A 14,563-nucleotide genomic window follows, 5' to 3' on the forward strand; every position below is an offset into this window, starting at 1 on the left:
CATAATGTACCAGTATAAAATGCTCCAGTAGATGCCCTTAGTGTCCCCCATAATTTGCAAGCATAAAATACCCCTTCTTAGTGCCCCCCGTAGATGACCCCATAGTACTCCTCTCCCCCCTTCCCCATAGTACCCACCATGTGTCCCAGTATAAAATTGTACTGTACAGAGCGCCCCATATAAAATACCCCTTCTTTGTGGCCCCAGTAGATGCCCCTATAGTGCCCCCAATAATAGTAACATAGTACATAAGGCCGAAAAAAGATATTTGTCCATCCAGTTCGGCCTGTTATCCTGCAAGTTGATCCAGAGGAAGGGAAAAAAAAACCTGTGAGATAAAAGCCATTTTTCCCCACTTTAGGGGAATAAAAAATTCCTTCCCGACTCCAATCAGGCAATCAGAATAACTCCCTGGATCAACGACCCCTCTCTAGTAGCTATAGCCTGTGATATTATTACGCTCCAGAAATACATCCAGGCCCCTCTTGAATTCCTTTATTGTACTCACCATCACCACCTCCTCAGGCAGAGAATAATAATGTGCCAGTAATAACAGCCCCCCCCCCCATGTGCCAGTAATAACAGCCCCCCCATGTGCTAGTAATAACAGCCCCCATGTGCCAGTAATAACAGCCCCCCCATGTGCCAGTAATAACAGCCCCCCATGTGCCAGTATTAATAACAGCCCCCTCATGTGCCAGTTATAACAGCCCCCCATGTGCCAGTATTAACAGCCCCCCATGTGTCAGTAATAACAGCCCCCCATGTGTCAGTAATAATAGCCCCCCATGTGCCAGTAATAACAGCCCCCCATGTGCCAGCAATAACAGCCCCCCCATGTGCCATCAATAACAGCCCCCCCATGTTCCAGCAATAACAGCCCCTCCATGTGCCAGCAATAACAGCCCCCCATGCGCCAGCAATAACAGCCCCCCCGGCCTGTGTCCCACGCTGTATGGCTCATGCGCAGCCGCCCTCCATTCATTTTCTTTGGGGCCATCAAAAATAGTTAGGCAGCCAGATGCCCCCCTATATATAATAGTTATGCAGCCAGGTGCCCCCTATGTACTATTTATGCAGCCAGGTGCCCCCTATGTACTATTTATGCAGCCAGGTGCCCCTATATACTATTTATGCAGCCAGGTGCCCCTATATACTATTTATGCAGTCAGGTGCCCCCTATATGCTATTTATGCAGCCAAGTGCCCCCTATATACTAGTTAAGCAGCAAAGTGCCCCTATATACTTTTTATACAGCCATGTGCCACTATATATTATTTATGCAGCCAGGTGCCCCTATATACTATTTCTGCAGCCAGGTGACCCCCTATATACTATTTCTGCAGCCTGGTTCCCCCTATATACTATTTCTGCAGCCAGGTTCCCCCTATATACTATTTCTGCAGCCAGATGCCCCCTAAATACTATTTATGCAGCCAGGTGCCCCCTAAATACTATTTATGCAGCCAGGTGCCCCCTAAATACTATTTATGCAGCCAGGTGCCCCCCTATATACTATTTCTGCAGCCAGGTGACCCTCTATATACTATTTCTGCAGCCAGGTGCCCCCTATATACTGTTTATGCAGCCAGGTGCCCCCTATATACTATTTATGCAGCCAGGTGCCCCCTATATACTATTTATGCAGCCAGGTGCCCCCTATATATTATTTATGCAGCCAGGTGCCCCTATATATTATTTATGCAGCCAGGTGCCCCCTATATACTATTTATGCAGCCATGTGTCCTCTCAAAGGAAGTTAAAAAAATAACTAAATACTCGCCTAGTTCCTCACGATCCCAGCTCCAGCACAGTCCTCCTCCGCAGCAGCAGCGCGGTGTACAGTCACACATGGGGCTGCTGTGTAGGAGGACTAGCTCACAGCCGATTCCCTGCTACACAAACCAGCAGCACCATGTCTGACACTACATTGCGCTGTTGCTGGGGATCGCTGGTTGTTGCAAATGGTGGTAAGGAAAGCAGACTGCTTCCCTGCTTCACCATTACTATCAGGACTCAGAGACAGCTGAGATAAGGATATAAAAAGATGGGGGAATAGCGCTGGAGGTAACAGCCATAAAGTTAGCTGATGGGGCCAAAGGGAGGGTATACTAAAAAGACAGTTTTTGTTAGTGCAATACCTATGTAAATTAAACTGGCTGGCAGGAAACAGAATCAGGAGACAGGCAGGAACCCAAGCCAGGCCCACCCTCTATGGTGGGTAGTGTGAGGGGCGGATCTTCACCCAGCAGACGTCTGCAGCGCGTGTCTGCTGGATGAAAGCCTTTTCTTCTTAAAGAGGCAGGACAGCGGAGAGTATAGGCTCCATTATGCATTTCTAAGTCACATTGGCGACCATCTGGAGCCCTAAAGGGGTACAACAGCAACTGCATTGCCAGCAACTTGGCCAGATGAGAGTTCAACTTGCTCAAAACTGGCTTGTGGAGTGTGTTTAGTTGTTTTCTGGCCCCACATTCTATTATCAATGACAGACGACACAGCGGAGGAGCCATCTAAGCAGGTAACCAAGTGAAGTGGGGTGAGGACGATGACAAGCAGGGGCGTTGCTAGGGTCTCAAAAGCACCAATGAATATGGCCCAGTTCTCTAAGCCAAACCTCCCTCCACACACTGCATTTTGCTTTACTTGCGATACAGAAGCCTGTCACATCCAGGGGCCTCCAGGTGATGTCTCTTCCGATGTAGATCTTCTCTGTCATCATCTTCCCAATTTGGTCTGTACAACTTCTTTCAGCCACGCCTCATCTCTGCAGAGTGTGACACACAGACATCTTAGCTTCCTCACATTCTCTCAACCTGGAGTCCCCACAGTGTTATCCTGCTGCTTGCTGTGCTCCCCAGTACCCCAAATATTATCCTGAAGAAATATGAGTGCCCCCATATTAATAGTACTCCTCATAGTCCCACCAATAGTAATTTCCTTCTAGAATGCCCTCATTAGTAATACTGCCCCAAACAGTAATAACACTCCCCAAGAGTGCCTCCATTAGTAGAATAGCCCTCTAGTATTAATAATACCCTCACTAAGCCCCCAGTAGAAATAAGGCCCCCTATTGTTCCCCCAGTGGCAATAAAGCTCTTTACAGACCCCTCAGCAGTAATAAAGCCCCCCATAGTGCTCTTAGTAGAAATAAGGCGGATCTATAAGTCCCTCTTATAGAGCCACCAGTAGTAATAAGAATGCCTATAGTGCCCCTGGATTTATAATACCCCTACAGTAACCCCAGTATTTATATGACCCCCTACTGTTATAATGCTCTGCCTGAAGTGCCCCCAGTATTTATAATGCCCCCTGTAGTTATATTCCTCCCTCTACCATACAGTCCCATGTAAATAACATAACACCATCTCTCCTGCCCCCTCCAAAAAATAGTCTTATGTAAATAACATCAATCCCCTCCCCTCACCCCTTCCGATATACAGTCCCATGTAAATAACACTATTTCCCTCCCTCTGCCATAGAGTCCCATGTAAATAACATCACACATCTCTCCAGCCCCCTCCAATATACAGTCCCATGTAAATAACATCCATCTCTATCTACAGCCCTCTCCAACATTCAGTTCCATGTAAATAACATCACTCCCTCCCACAGCCGCCATCAACATACAGTCCCACTTAAATAACATCACTCCCTCCACCAGCACCCTCCAACATACAGTCCCATGTAAATAACATCACTCCATCCTACAGCCACCATCAACATACAGTCCCATACAAATAACATGACCCTCTCCCCAATCACCTCCAACACACAGTTCCATGTAAATAACATCCCTCCCTTCAGCCCTAACATATAGTCCCAGTTAAATAATCACAACTTCCAGCATTGCTCTGCCCCTCCCTTCATTTACCTCTCCTCATATAGCAGACATCAACACAGCTTCTTACCCCAGGACTTCTCCTCTTCACTGCTGTCCTCTCCTGCACTGGTCACATGATGGTGACATCATCGCAGGTCCTTCTCAACCACTGCCTCCTTTACTGGTCACATGACCTGTGATGTCATCACAGGTCCTTCAGCTTTTCGAGTGCTTTAGATTCAATTGTATAGCAGTCCTGAGGACAGCAATACAGTTGTATCTAGCAGGCAGGCAGAACTTTCGGGGCCTGGGACAAAACATCAGGGGCCCAGGCCCCCGAATGTTTTAACCTAGCAAGGACACTATACTAGTTGTTATTGCTGCCATGCTGCCTCAGGAGAAGGAGGACGGACACATTCCGATAGCTGGATGGTTCTGTTTTCCTACTGGATCTGGTGCTGCCGCTTCATGTGTGTGAAACTGCATGACAATTTAAAAATTAGACCATTTTTACTGCTGGATACAAGTAATCATATTAGAACAGAATTAAATTTGATTAAAGGTGCAGAACTGCACCACATTTACCACAACAAAGAGGTACAGCAGCAAGTGCACCACCAGCAACTTGGCCAGGTGGGAGTTCAGATTGCACAAAAGCGAATTGCTGGTTACTAATAGTTTACTCATGGCCATACATTCCATTATAGATTCCACATGATGAAGAAAGTCTGAGTAGAACAAAAATCAGTTGATGGTGATAAGGACAGTATACTGATTGGGGATGCGGCTTGGCTGCCACAAAAAAAAACACAAAAAAAAAACAGGAGAAGGTGAATAGACTTGTTCCGATTTGCAATGCTGGCCAGTTTCATTTTCCCACAGAATCAGGTGATGCCACCTGATGCCGCAATAGAGTCCTGGTACCTATGTTTGTGTTTGAATGCCCATGGCTAATTTTAATCCTGCTGCAGATCTTGCACATGGCTGTGGTGTTATGCCAGTCTTGGGGAGAAAAACTGCCATGCAGGAGATACTTAGTATCTGCCCACAGTATCAGGTGCATTGTCAGCTCCCGAGCTGACCACACTAGAAACAGATCTGGCCCTGACATTTGTTTTGGAGGTTTTGGCCGTACGTTGCCTCCACTCTTTACTGATGCTTCGGCCACCATCCTTCTCCTCTGATATCTCCTTCTCCTCAGCACCCTGATCTGGCTCCCTGGTCCTCGTGGGCTCCTTGGCACCCTCCAAATTCCCTCATCTGTATTTGCCTCTATTGCCACTGTTGCTATCACTGCTCTTATCTCCACCACCGTGGCTACAAGTGCTACCAAGGTCTACTACTTCACCAACACAGCTATGCATGGGATCCCACACCTCCGCCTGTACCTCCTACTTATAAGGGTTCAAATGCTAACACAATAAGAAGACTATGTTGAGTATCTTCCATAGTGCATGTTGATTTGTTGCCTCTTCTTAGGGAGAAAGAATTTGCCCAACTAAGAGGTGGCAGTGAAGTTAGATGATGCAACCGAAAGGCTTTTCTGGGGCTGCAAGGAGATGGAGCAGAAGGAATCCAGTGGCTCCATGTGGCTCCATGGCAGTGGCGTCACCAAGGGGGGGCCAGAGAGGGCCACGGCCCGACGACATCACGCTGTGCCCCCCCATGTGCCCCCCCATATGAAATGCCCCCCGACTGAGCAGCTCGAGGGGGGGGGGCGGCTTATGCAGGGCACAGGGAGATGAGCGCTTCCATCTCCATAGTCATCTGTATTGCTGTCCTTAGGACAGAGATACAGATGCCTGTGCTAGTGCGGCGGGGCAGGGGAGGGAGAGGCCTATCGGAAGCCAGGGAGAACCATGGCCTACTACTACTACTGGCCAGATGGCTGGTGTTGCTACTGCTGTTTGCACTACTATCCGCAAGATCTTTCCCATGCAGTGATGACAGCAGTGAAACATTTTGGGGGATCTCTAATGTTTATATAGGCTCTGTCACCAGGATCAACCCTATTAAACCAGACATACTGCCTGGTAGGGCTCATCATGCTGATTAAAACTCTACCTTTCTTTTGTATGTATGATAAACAGCATATGCAAATGAGAATTTCAAGCAATCGGAGGCGGGGCTGAATTGTCTGAGCAGTGCTTTGTTACACCCCCTGTGCTCTGCACGCCCCCCCCCCCCCCCACCTCCCATTTATTTACAGGGCTAGACATGAGCCTGAGGGCAGCAAAGAGCTGTGAGCTAGCAAGTAAATATCAGATATTCCCCATATACTTTCCCTATATATTCCTCTATATACCCCATATATATTCCCAGTGGCGTAACTATAGTGTTATGGGCCACAGTGCAAACTTTGGATTGGGCCCTCCCCCCCCATTTTTACTAAGAAACGGCAGATTTTCTTACTAAGGGCTCTTTCCGTACGGCTAATCTGCTGCGTGAATGAGTGCCAAGCCCCATTCTGGACAGCAGAGACACGGAGCAGTAACATAATTGACTGTGATGTTTTTGCTACAAAATCACGTTGACAACTTTATCTCACTGTGATTTTGTAGTAAAAAGATCACAGGCACAGAACATTATCAATCATGTTAATGCTCCGTGTCTCTGCTGTCCGGAACGGGGCGTGGCTCTCTTTCACGCAGCAGATTACCAGCATGGGATCCGTTGTGTTAAAGAGCCCCAAGCCCAATGCATGGCTACACTCACCCAGTCCTAATAAAATCTTGTCCTACCTCATTGGCGTGATGTCTGCTGGATCCAGAACAAGGTCCCTGTGGTGAGAAAAAAAGAATAATCACATAAGGAAGGAAGGAAGGGATAGTGACTGTCCATGTGAAATCACCAGCAGGGGGCGATGTGCTGGCCTGTAAGACTGAGCCATGCCAATGTATAGCAGGGTAATCTAGGACATTTGCCCTAAGTGCAGCCACACAGTACTAATGCCAACCTTGTGGCCCCTCACAGTAGTTACACTCACCTTTGTTCCTGACTCAGTAGTTATGCCTAGATATGTGCCCCCTCACAGTAGTTATGCCAGATTATGTGTCCCCTCACAGTAGTAATGCCCAGTTATGTGCCCCCTCACAGTAGTAATGCCAAATATGTGCCCCCTCACAGTAGTAATGCCGAGTTATGTGCCCCCTCACAGTAGCAATGCCAAATATGTGCCCCCTCACAGAAGTAATGCCCAGATATGTGCCCCCTCACAGTAGTAATGCCCAGATTATGTGCCCCTCACAGTCTCACAGTAGTAATGCCAGATTATGTGTCCCCTTACAGTAGTAATGCCAGATTATGTGTCCCCTCACAGTAGTAATGGTAAGTATGTGCCCCCTCACAGTAGGAATGCCCAGATATGTGCCCCCTCACAGTACTAATGCCCAGATTATGTGCCCCTCACAGTAGTAATGCCAGATTATGTGTCCCCTCACAGTAGTAATGCCAGATTATGTGTCCCCTCACAGTAGTTATGCCAGATGTGAAAGTACAACTCCCAGCATACAAACTTACTTTGCTCCTGTTACTCCCACAGTAGTGAAAGGAGGATTCTGGGAGTTGTAGTTTCACAACAGCTGGAGTGCTGGAGGTTGCTGATCTCTGGTGTATATGACATTTACCAAGTAGCACACATCTCTGCCCTCAGCATGTCTAGCTCTGTCAATCAACTGGAGGCGGGAGTGTGCAGTGCACAGGGGGTGTTACATAGCAGTGCTCAGAGGATTCAGCCCTGCCTCCTGGTGCTCCAATTGCTTATTTGCATATGATTAAAAACACATATTTCTCTGCAGATATTTATCGTACAGAAAAAAGAAAGGTATTGTTTTAATCAGCAAGAGAAGCCTTATCAGGCAGTATGTCTGGTTTAGTAGGGTTTATCCTGGTGACATAGCCTCTTTAAGTTTCAACAGCAAGTACTGGAACTGACCTTATCCAGGGGCAGTTAATCAGACCACCCAATTACTATAGGGTAAGCAAAGATATACTGGAGCATATGTACAGTGTGTGAGGTTCCAACTGTAGGTCACAGTAGCAATACAGACAGCCCCTCAAAGTGTCTTATATTTACAATAGGGGATCTGAGAGTGTGTGCAAGGTATATGATCTGCTGCTTAGATAGATGCCAATTAGCATAGCCCCTCAAAGTGGCTATTAGAACCTAGGGGAGATAGTTAGGTTCATATATATTTGGACACTGACACAAATTTGTTTTTATTTGCCTGTTTACTAAAACATATTCAAGTTATAGCTATATAATGGACATTTCAGCTTTCTTTTGAGGGTATCCACATTAAAATTTGATGAAGGGTTTAGGAGTTCCAGCTCCTTTACATGTGGCACCCTGTTTTTAAAGAGATCAAAAGTAATCAGACAATTGACTCAAAGGCTGTTTCATGGGCAGGTGTGGGCAATTCCTTCATTATTTCATTCTATATTAAGCACATAAAAGGCCTGGAGTTGATTTGAGGTGCTTGCATTTTGAAGATTTTGCTGAGAAGTAAACATGCGGTCAAAAGAGCTCTCCATGCAGGTGAAACAAGCCATCATTCATCTGCAAAAACAGAAAAAAAAATCTGAGAAATTGCTACACTATTAGGAGTGACAAAATCTACAGTTTGGTACATCCTGAGAAAGACAGAAAGCACTGGTGACCTCAACAATGCAAAAAGACCTGGATGCCACGGAAGATAACAGTGGTGGGTGATAGCAGAATAATTACCATGATGAAGAGAAACCCCTTCACAACAGCCAACCGAGTGAACAACACTCTCCAGGATATAGGCATATCAATATCCAAATCTACCATAAAGAGAAGACTGCATGAAAGTAAATACATAGGGTTCACTGCACGGTGCAAACAACTCATAAGCCTCAAGAATAAGAAGGCTAGATTGGACTGAAAATCTTAAAAAAACAGCACACTTCTGGAAGAACATTCTTTGGACAGATGAAACCAAGATCAACCTCTAACAGAATGATGGAAAGAAAAAAGTATGGCGAAGGCATGGTACAGCTCATGATCCAAAGCATACCACATCATCTGTAAAACACGGCGGAGGCAGTGTGATGGCTTGGGCATGCATTGCTGTCAGTGGCACTGGGTCCCTAGTGTTTATTGATGATGTGACACAGGACAGAAGCAGCCGGATGAATTCTAGGGTTTTCAGAGACATATTGTGTGCTCAAATGCCGCCACACTGATTGGTCGGCGTTTCATAATACAAATGGACAATGACCCAAAAGATAAAGCTAAAGCAACCCAGGAGTTAATTAAATCAAAGAAGTGGAATATTCTTGTATGGCCAAGTCAGTCACCTGATCTGAACCCAATAGAGCATGCATTTCACTTGTTAGAGACTAAACTTCAGACTGAAAGGCCCACAAAACAAACAGCAACTGAAAACCGTTGCAGTAAAGGCCTGGCAGAGCATTAAAAAGGAGGAAACACAGCGTCTTCTGGTGATGTCCATGAGTTCAAGACTTCAGGCAGTCATTGCCAACACAGGGTTTTCAACCAAGTATTACAAATATACATTTTATTTACAATTATTGTATTTGTCCAATTACTTTTGAGCCCCTGAAATGAAGGGATTGAGTTTAAAAAATGCTTTAGTTCCTCCCATTTTTATGCAATCATTTTGTTCAACCCACTGAATTAAAGCTGATCAGCCGGGACCCCCGCCGATCAGCTGTCTGAGAAGGCAGCGGCGCTGGCAGTAGCAGGCCCAGTGATGTCATGACTAGTATCAACTTGCCTGGGCGCGGCTGAAATCCGTTCGCTTGAATGGAGCTTAGCCGCGCCCAGGCAAGTTGATACTAGTCTTGATGTCACTGGGCCTGCGGTAAACAGTGAGAAGGCCGCGACACTCCTGGAGCGCCGCTGCCTTCTCAAGCTGATTGGCGGGGGCTCTGGGTGTCGGACCCCCACGATCAGTTTAAACAAAATGCAGAACCTCTTTAAGAGTGGAGCCATGTAGAGTGCATTAATTACAGGATATTGATTGAATGTCAAATGCTACTAATTTAATTCAGAATACTTGACATTTATCCCCAAGAGTGATATATACCATTTGCCTGCATTTAAGCAGCACAAAGCAATTGCAGCAGGCAACATCACCAGGATATATATCAAACTGCACAGCCTTTCCTTCCTCTCTCAGTCCTATATCTCTCCCCCACCCCCCTTTTTCCATGAAGCTCTAGGACAGCATACAGGGAGTGCAGAATTATTAGGCAAGTTGTATTTTTGAGGATTAATTTTATTATTGAACAACAACCATGTTCTCAATGAACCCAAAAAACTCATTAATATCAAAGCTGAATATTTTTGGAAGTAGTTTTTAGTTTTAGCTATTTTAGGGGGATATCTGTGTGTGCAGGTGACTATTACTGTGCATAATTATTAGGCAATTTAACAAAAAACAAATATATACCCATTTCAATTATTTATTTTTACCAGTGAAACCAATATAACATCTCAACATTCACAAATATACATTTCTGACATTCAAAAACGAAACAAAAACAAATCAGTGACCAATATAGCCACCTTTCTTTGCAAGGACACTCAAAAGCCTGCCATCCATGGAATCTGTCAGTGTTTTGATCTGTTCACCATCAACATTGCGTGCAGCAGCAACCACAGCCTCCTAGACACTGTTCAGAGAGGTGTACTGTTTTCCCTCCTTGTAAATCTCACATTTGATGATGGACCACAGGTTCTCAATGGGGTTCAGATCAGGTGAACAAGGAGGCCATGTCATTAGATTTTCTTCTTTTATACCCTTTCTTGCCAGCCACACTGTGGAGTACTTGGACGCGTGTGATGGAGCATTGTCCTGCATGAAAATCATGTTTTTCTTGAAGGATGCAGACTTCTTCCTGTACCACTGCTTGAAGAAGGTGTCTTCCAGAAACTGGCAGTAGGACTGGGAGTTGAGCTTGACTCCATCCTCAACCCGAAAAGGCCCCACAAGCTCATCTTTGATGATACCAGCTCAAACCAGTACTCCACCTCCACCTTGCTGGCGTCTGAGTCAGACTGGAGCTCTCTGCCCTTTACCAATCCAGCCACGGGCCCATCCATCTGGCCAATCAAGACTCACTCTCATTTCATCAGTCCATAAAACCTTAATAAAATCAGTCTTAAGATATTTCTTGGCCCAGTCTTGACGTTTCAGCTTGTGTGTCTTGTTCAGTGGTGGTCGTCTTTCAGCCTTTCTTACCTTGGCCATGTCTCTGAGTATTGCACACCTTGTGCTTTTGGGCACTCCAGTGTTGTTGCAGCTCTGAAATATGGCCAAACTGGTGGCAAGTGGCATCTTGGCAGCTGCACGCTTGACTTTTCTCAGTTCATGGGCAGTTATTTTGCGCCTTGGTTTTTCCACACGCTTCTTGCGACCCTGTTGACTATTTTGAATGAAACGCTTGATTGTTCGATGATCACGCTTCAGAAGCTTTGCAATTTTAAGAGTGCTGCATCCCTCTGCAAGATATCTCACTATTTTTGACTTTTCTGAGCCTGTCAAGTCCTTCTTTTGACCCATTTTGCCAAAGGAAAGGAAGTTGCCTAATAATTATGCACACCTGATATAGGGTGTTGATGTCATTAGACCACACCCCTTCTCATTACAGAGATGCACATCACCTAATATGCTTAATTGGTAGTAGGCTTTCGAGCCTATACAGCTTGGAGTAAGACAACATGCAAAAAGAGGATGAGGTGGTCAAAATTCTCATTTGCCTAATAATTCTGCACTCCCTGTATAGGGAGTTGGGATACTAAATCCAGTGAAATCCCTGGCCTAGGTAATGTTAATGGCCCCATGACACCTCTCCTAACTCCAAATGGGAATAACCCCTGTATATAATATACCGGAGCACCCTTCAGCTAGGGAACCCTAGGAAGTACTGTAAATGACTATGTGAAGTAATACTGGCCTTCCGCACACATTTCTTGCTACCACATTATTAATTCAGTAATAATGCAGCTATCTTGACTCAATACAACTGGTATATATATGCTGTTATTGGAGTAATAATGCACAGCAATCTTGATGCATTGTTAACTAGTATATAAATGCTGTTATGGCAGCAGAATGTGTTCGGTAATAATGCATGTAATCTTGATGCAATGCAATGCATTAATGGTTAACTGGTATATAAATGCTGCAGCGCAATGCGTTTATTAATAATGAACACATTGCGTTAGAAAAAATAAGCAATTTTTTATTTTATTACAAAAAAAGCTGGCTGGCTGTTCATACAGAAAAATATGAGTTTCTTGCAGGATTCTGTAATGCAGGACTTGAGAGCAAGCTGTATGACACAACTGAGACTCATTCACTATCTATGCTAAGCTTTCTCTGATAAAACTCTAAAATCTACTCTATATTCACTCATTATACTGTCCCTATAATTGCCCTTATCGTGTCCCTAGTAACTGACTTGTGTCTGCAAAAGTTTTTTGTCAGAGACAGCCACAACACATAGTATCACATCCACAGTTCAGAACAGAATGGTGTCTGTCTCGTGCTGATTGGCTCATCAGGCTGTTTCTCAGTCTGAGCCAATCGGGGCAAGCCCTTTCCGCGTCCCTTCCAAGATCATGTGATCATCCATCTTTTTCTTTCTTGTACTCACCAATTTTCACATTAAAATGGCGCTAGGCACTGTTTTTTTCAGAATTCATCTGAAGTGAATCACCAAAACTTCAGCGTCATTTGGTGGACACATTTTTATTAAATTCGTAACCAATTTGATTCATTTAGAATCGATTTGCTCAACTCTACTTCTATACCAGGACCAAACTAAAACCACCATACAGTAATAAAATATTATCTTCATACTGAAGGCAAATTGCCACGCAAAGGCCAGTGGATACAGTATTACAGTTACTCCATGACTAGTACCATTATCACTACAAAGTGACTGATTAATACTACCATACTATTACTGAATAAAAAAACCAATACAAAGACCAATATTCCCACCATTCAAATGTTGTTCACGTTTCCCATCTATTCCTTTAGTCCCAGACTGCTAAGGTGACTTTATACAGCTAACCCTAACTCATCTCTGCAGAGTTTGCAACAGACATATTTTGTTCTTGCAGCATCATGCCTACATTTTTCCGACCTACACAAACTCGCGATCTTGCTCATGACAAATTCTCAGGATAGGTCATCAATATCAAACGAGTGGGGATCCAATTCCCACCACCCCCGCCAGTCAGCTGTCTAAAGGGGCCATGGCGTTCTTGCAAACGCTGCGTCCCCATAAGTATTTACCTGTACATCATCTATTTTATAATTGTGGTGCAATGTGATTACAGCTTCCTCTCCAATTTAAGTGAATGGGACAAACAACTTTTTTTTAACAACCTTTTATATATTCAGATAATTGCTTGAGCTAATGGGCTCACGAATGATCATTCACTGCTTACTTGTTGGCAGCACTTCTCCTGTTTAGACCGGATGATGGCTGTCCACAATTAGTAATTTTCATGTTCACATAAAATATATGCTGAGCCAATGAATGAGTGTTTGGTTGTTTGTTGGATAATCGCTGGGGACCTTTACTTTACAGGACAATAAAAGTCAAGTGTTTGCAATTGTGATAATTCGCCTGGACCATCTGCCTGTGTATAAGTCCCCTAATAAAAGATGAGTTAGGATGCTGCTCGAAGATGTGACCTTTTATGTTTATCTTAATTTATCCATATGGAAAGCCATTCTTAATACATTCCCACCATATTAGTGCCACAGTTATTTTCAACCAATACTTATGAACACACAAGTTCAAGTGGGCGGACTGCCAACTCTACCTACAGGGTACAGCCTGAGCCCTCTGCTTGGCTGCCACTTATAGAAATAATGGTCTAAAGCTCCCAGAGTTAATTAATGCTGGGGACATCAAGCACTTATGTACTTGGCTAGTGGCCGCAGGTGCCCTCCTGATTGCTGAATTCAACTGTATTAACATGCTTAGGCAACTGGAATAGGAGGATGGAACATGGAAGCTGGAACTGGCCACCACAGAGAGGCGTGGTATCTTTGCCATAGCATGTGTCTGAAGGCCAGGGAGAAAAGCGGGATTACCCACCAGGTATGTTAATGGTGAGAGATTAGATTGTAGTGAAAACTTAAATCTAACAGATCTCCATAGGAGAAGGGAGAAATGTGACAAAATAGAATTAGTGCGGATGGCATCTGGTAGGGGGAGGGTAGACCAAGTTAGGGCCCTCCAAGTGTAAGGAGCAATCAGGGATTGCTCCAATGAAATCCACAATGGATGTGTTTTAGGATCTAGATGGGTTAAGAACAATTGAGCCAGTCTGGCTGCTTTGTAATATTTTATGAGGTCTGCAACTGAAAGACCTCCTTGGGTTTTATGTCGGCACATCAGTATCCTAAATGTTCGGGGGAGTTTATTTGCCCAGATGAATTTCATGATAACAGTTTGGAGAGCCCATAGGTCGTTGGTAATGAAAGGTATGGGGAGGGTTTTAAATAAGTAAAGAAGTCTAGGAAGAACTACCATTCTTATTATGTGATCATTTTATATTTAAATGCCGGTTAACATGCAGCTCTATAGCATAGTGGTTAAGGTTCTGGGCTCTAATGTAGAATGGAGTTCAAATCCTGGCAAAAACATTTCATAAATAGAGATTAAATGTATATATTTGATATTTTTTTAGTAATTGTAAAAAATGTATGGCACAAAATAAATGTG

This window comes from Bufo gargarizans, chromosome 6, assembly GCF_014858855.1.
Source record: "Bufo gargarizans isolate SCDJY-AF-19 chromosome 6, ASM1485885v1, whole genome shotgun sequence".
NCBI lineage: Eukaryota > Metazoa > Chordata > Amphibia > Anura > Bufonidae > Bufo > Bufo gargarizans.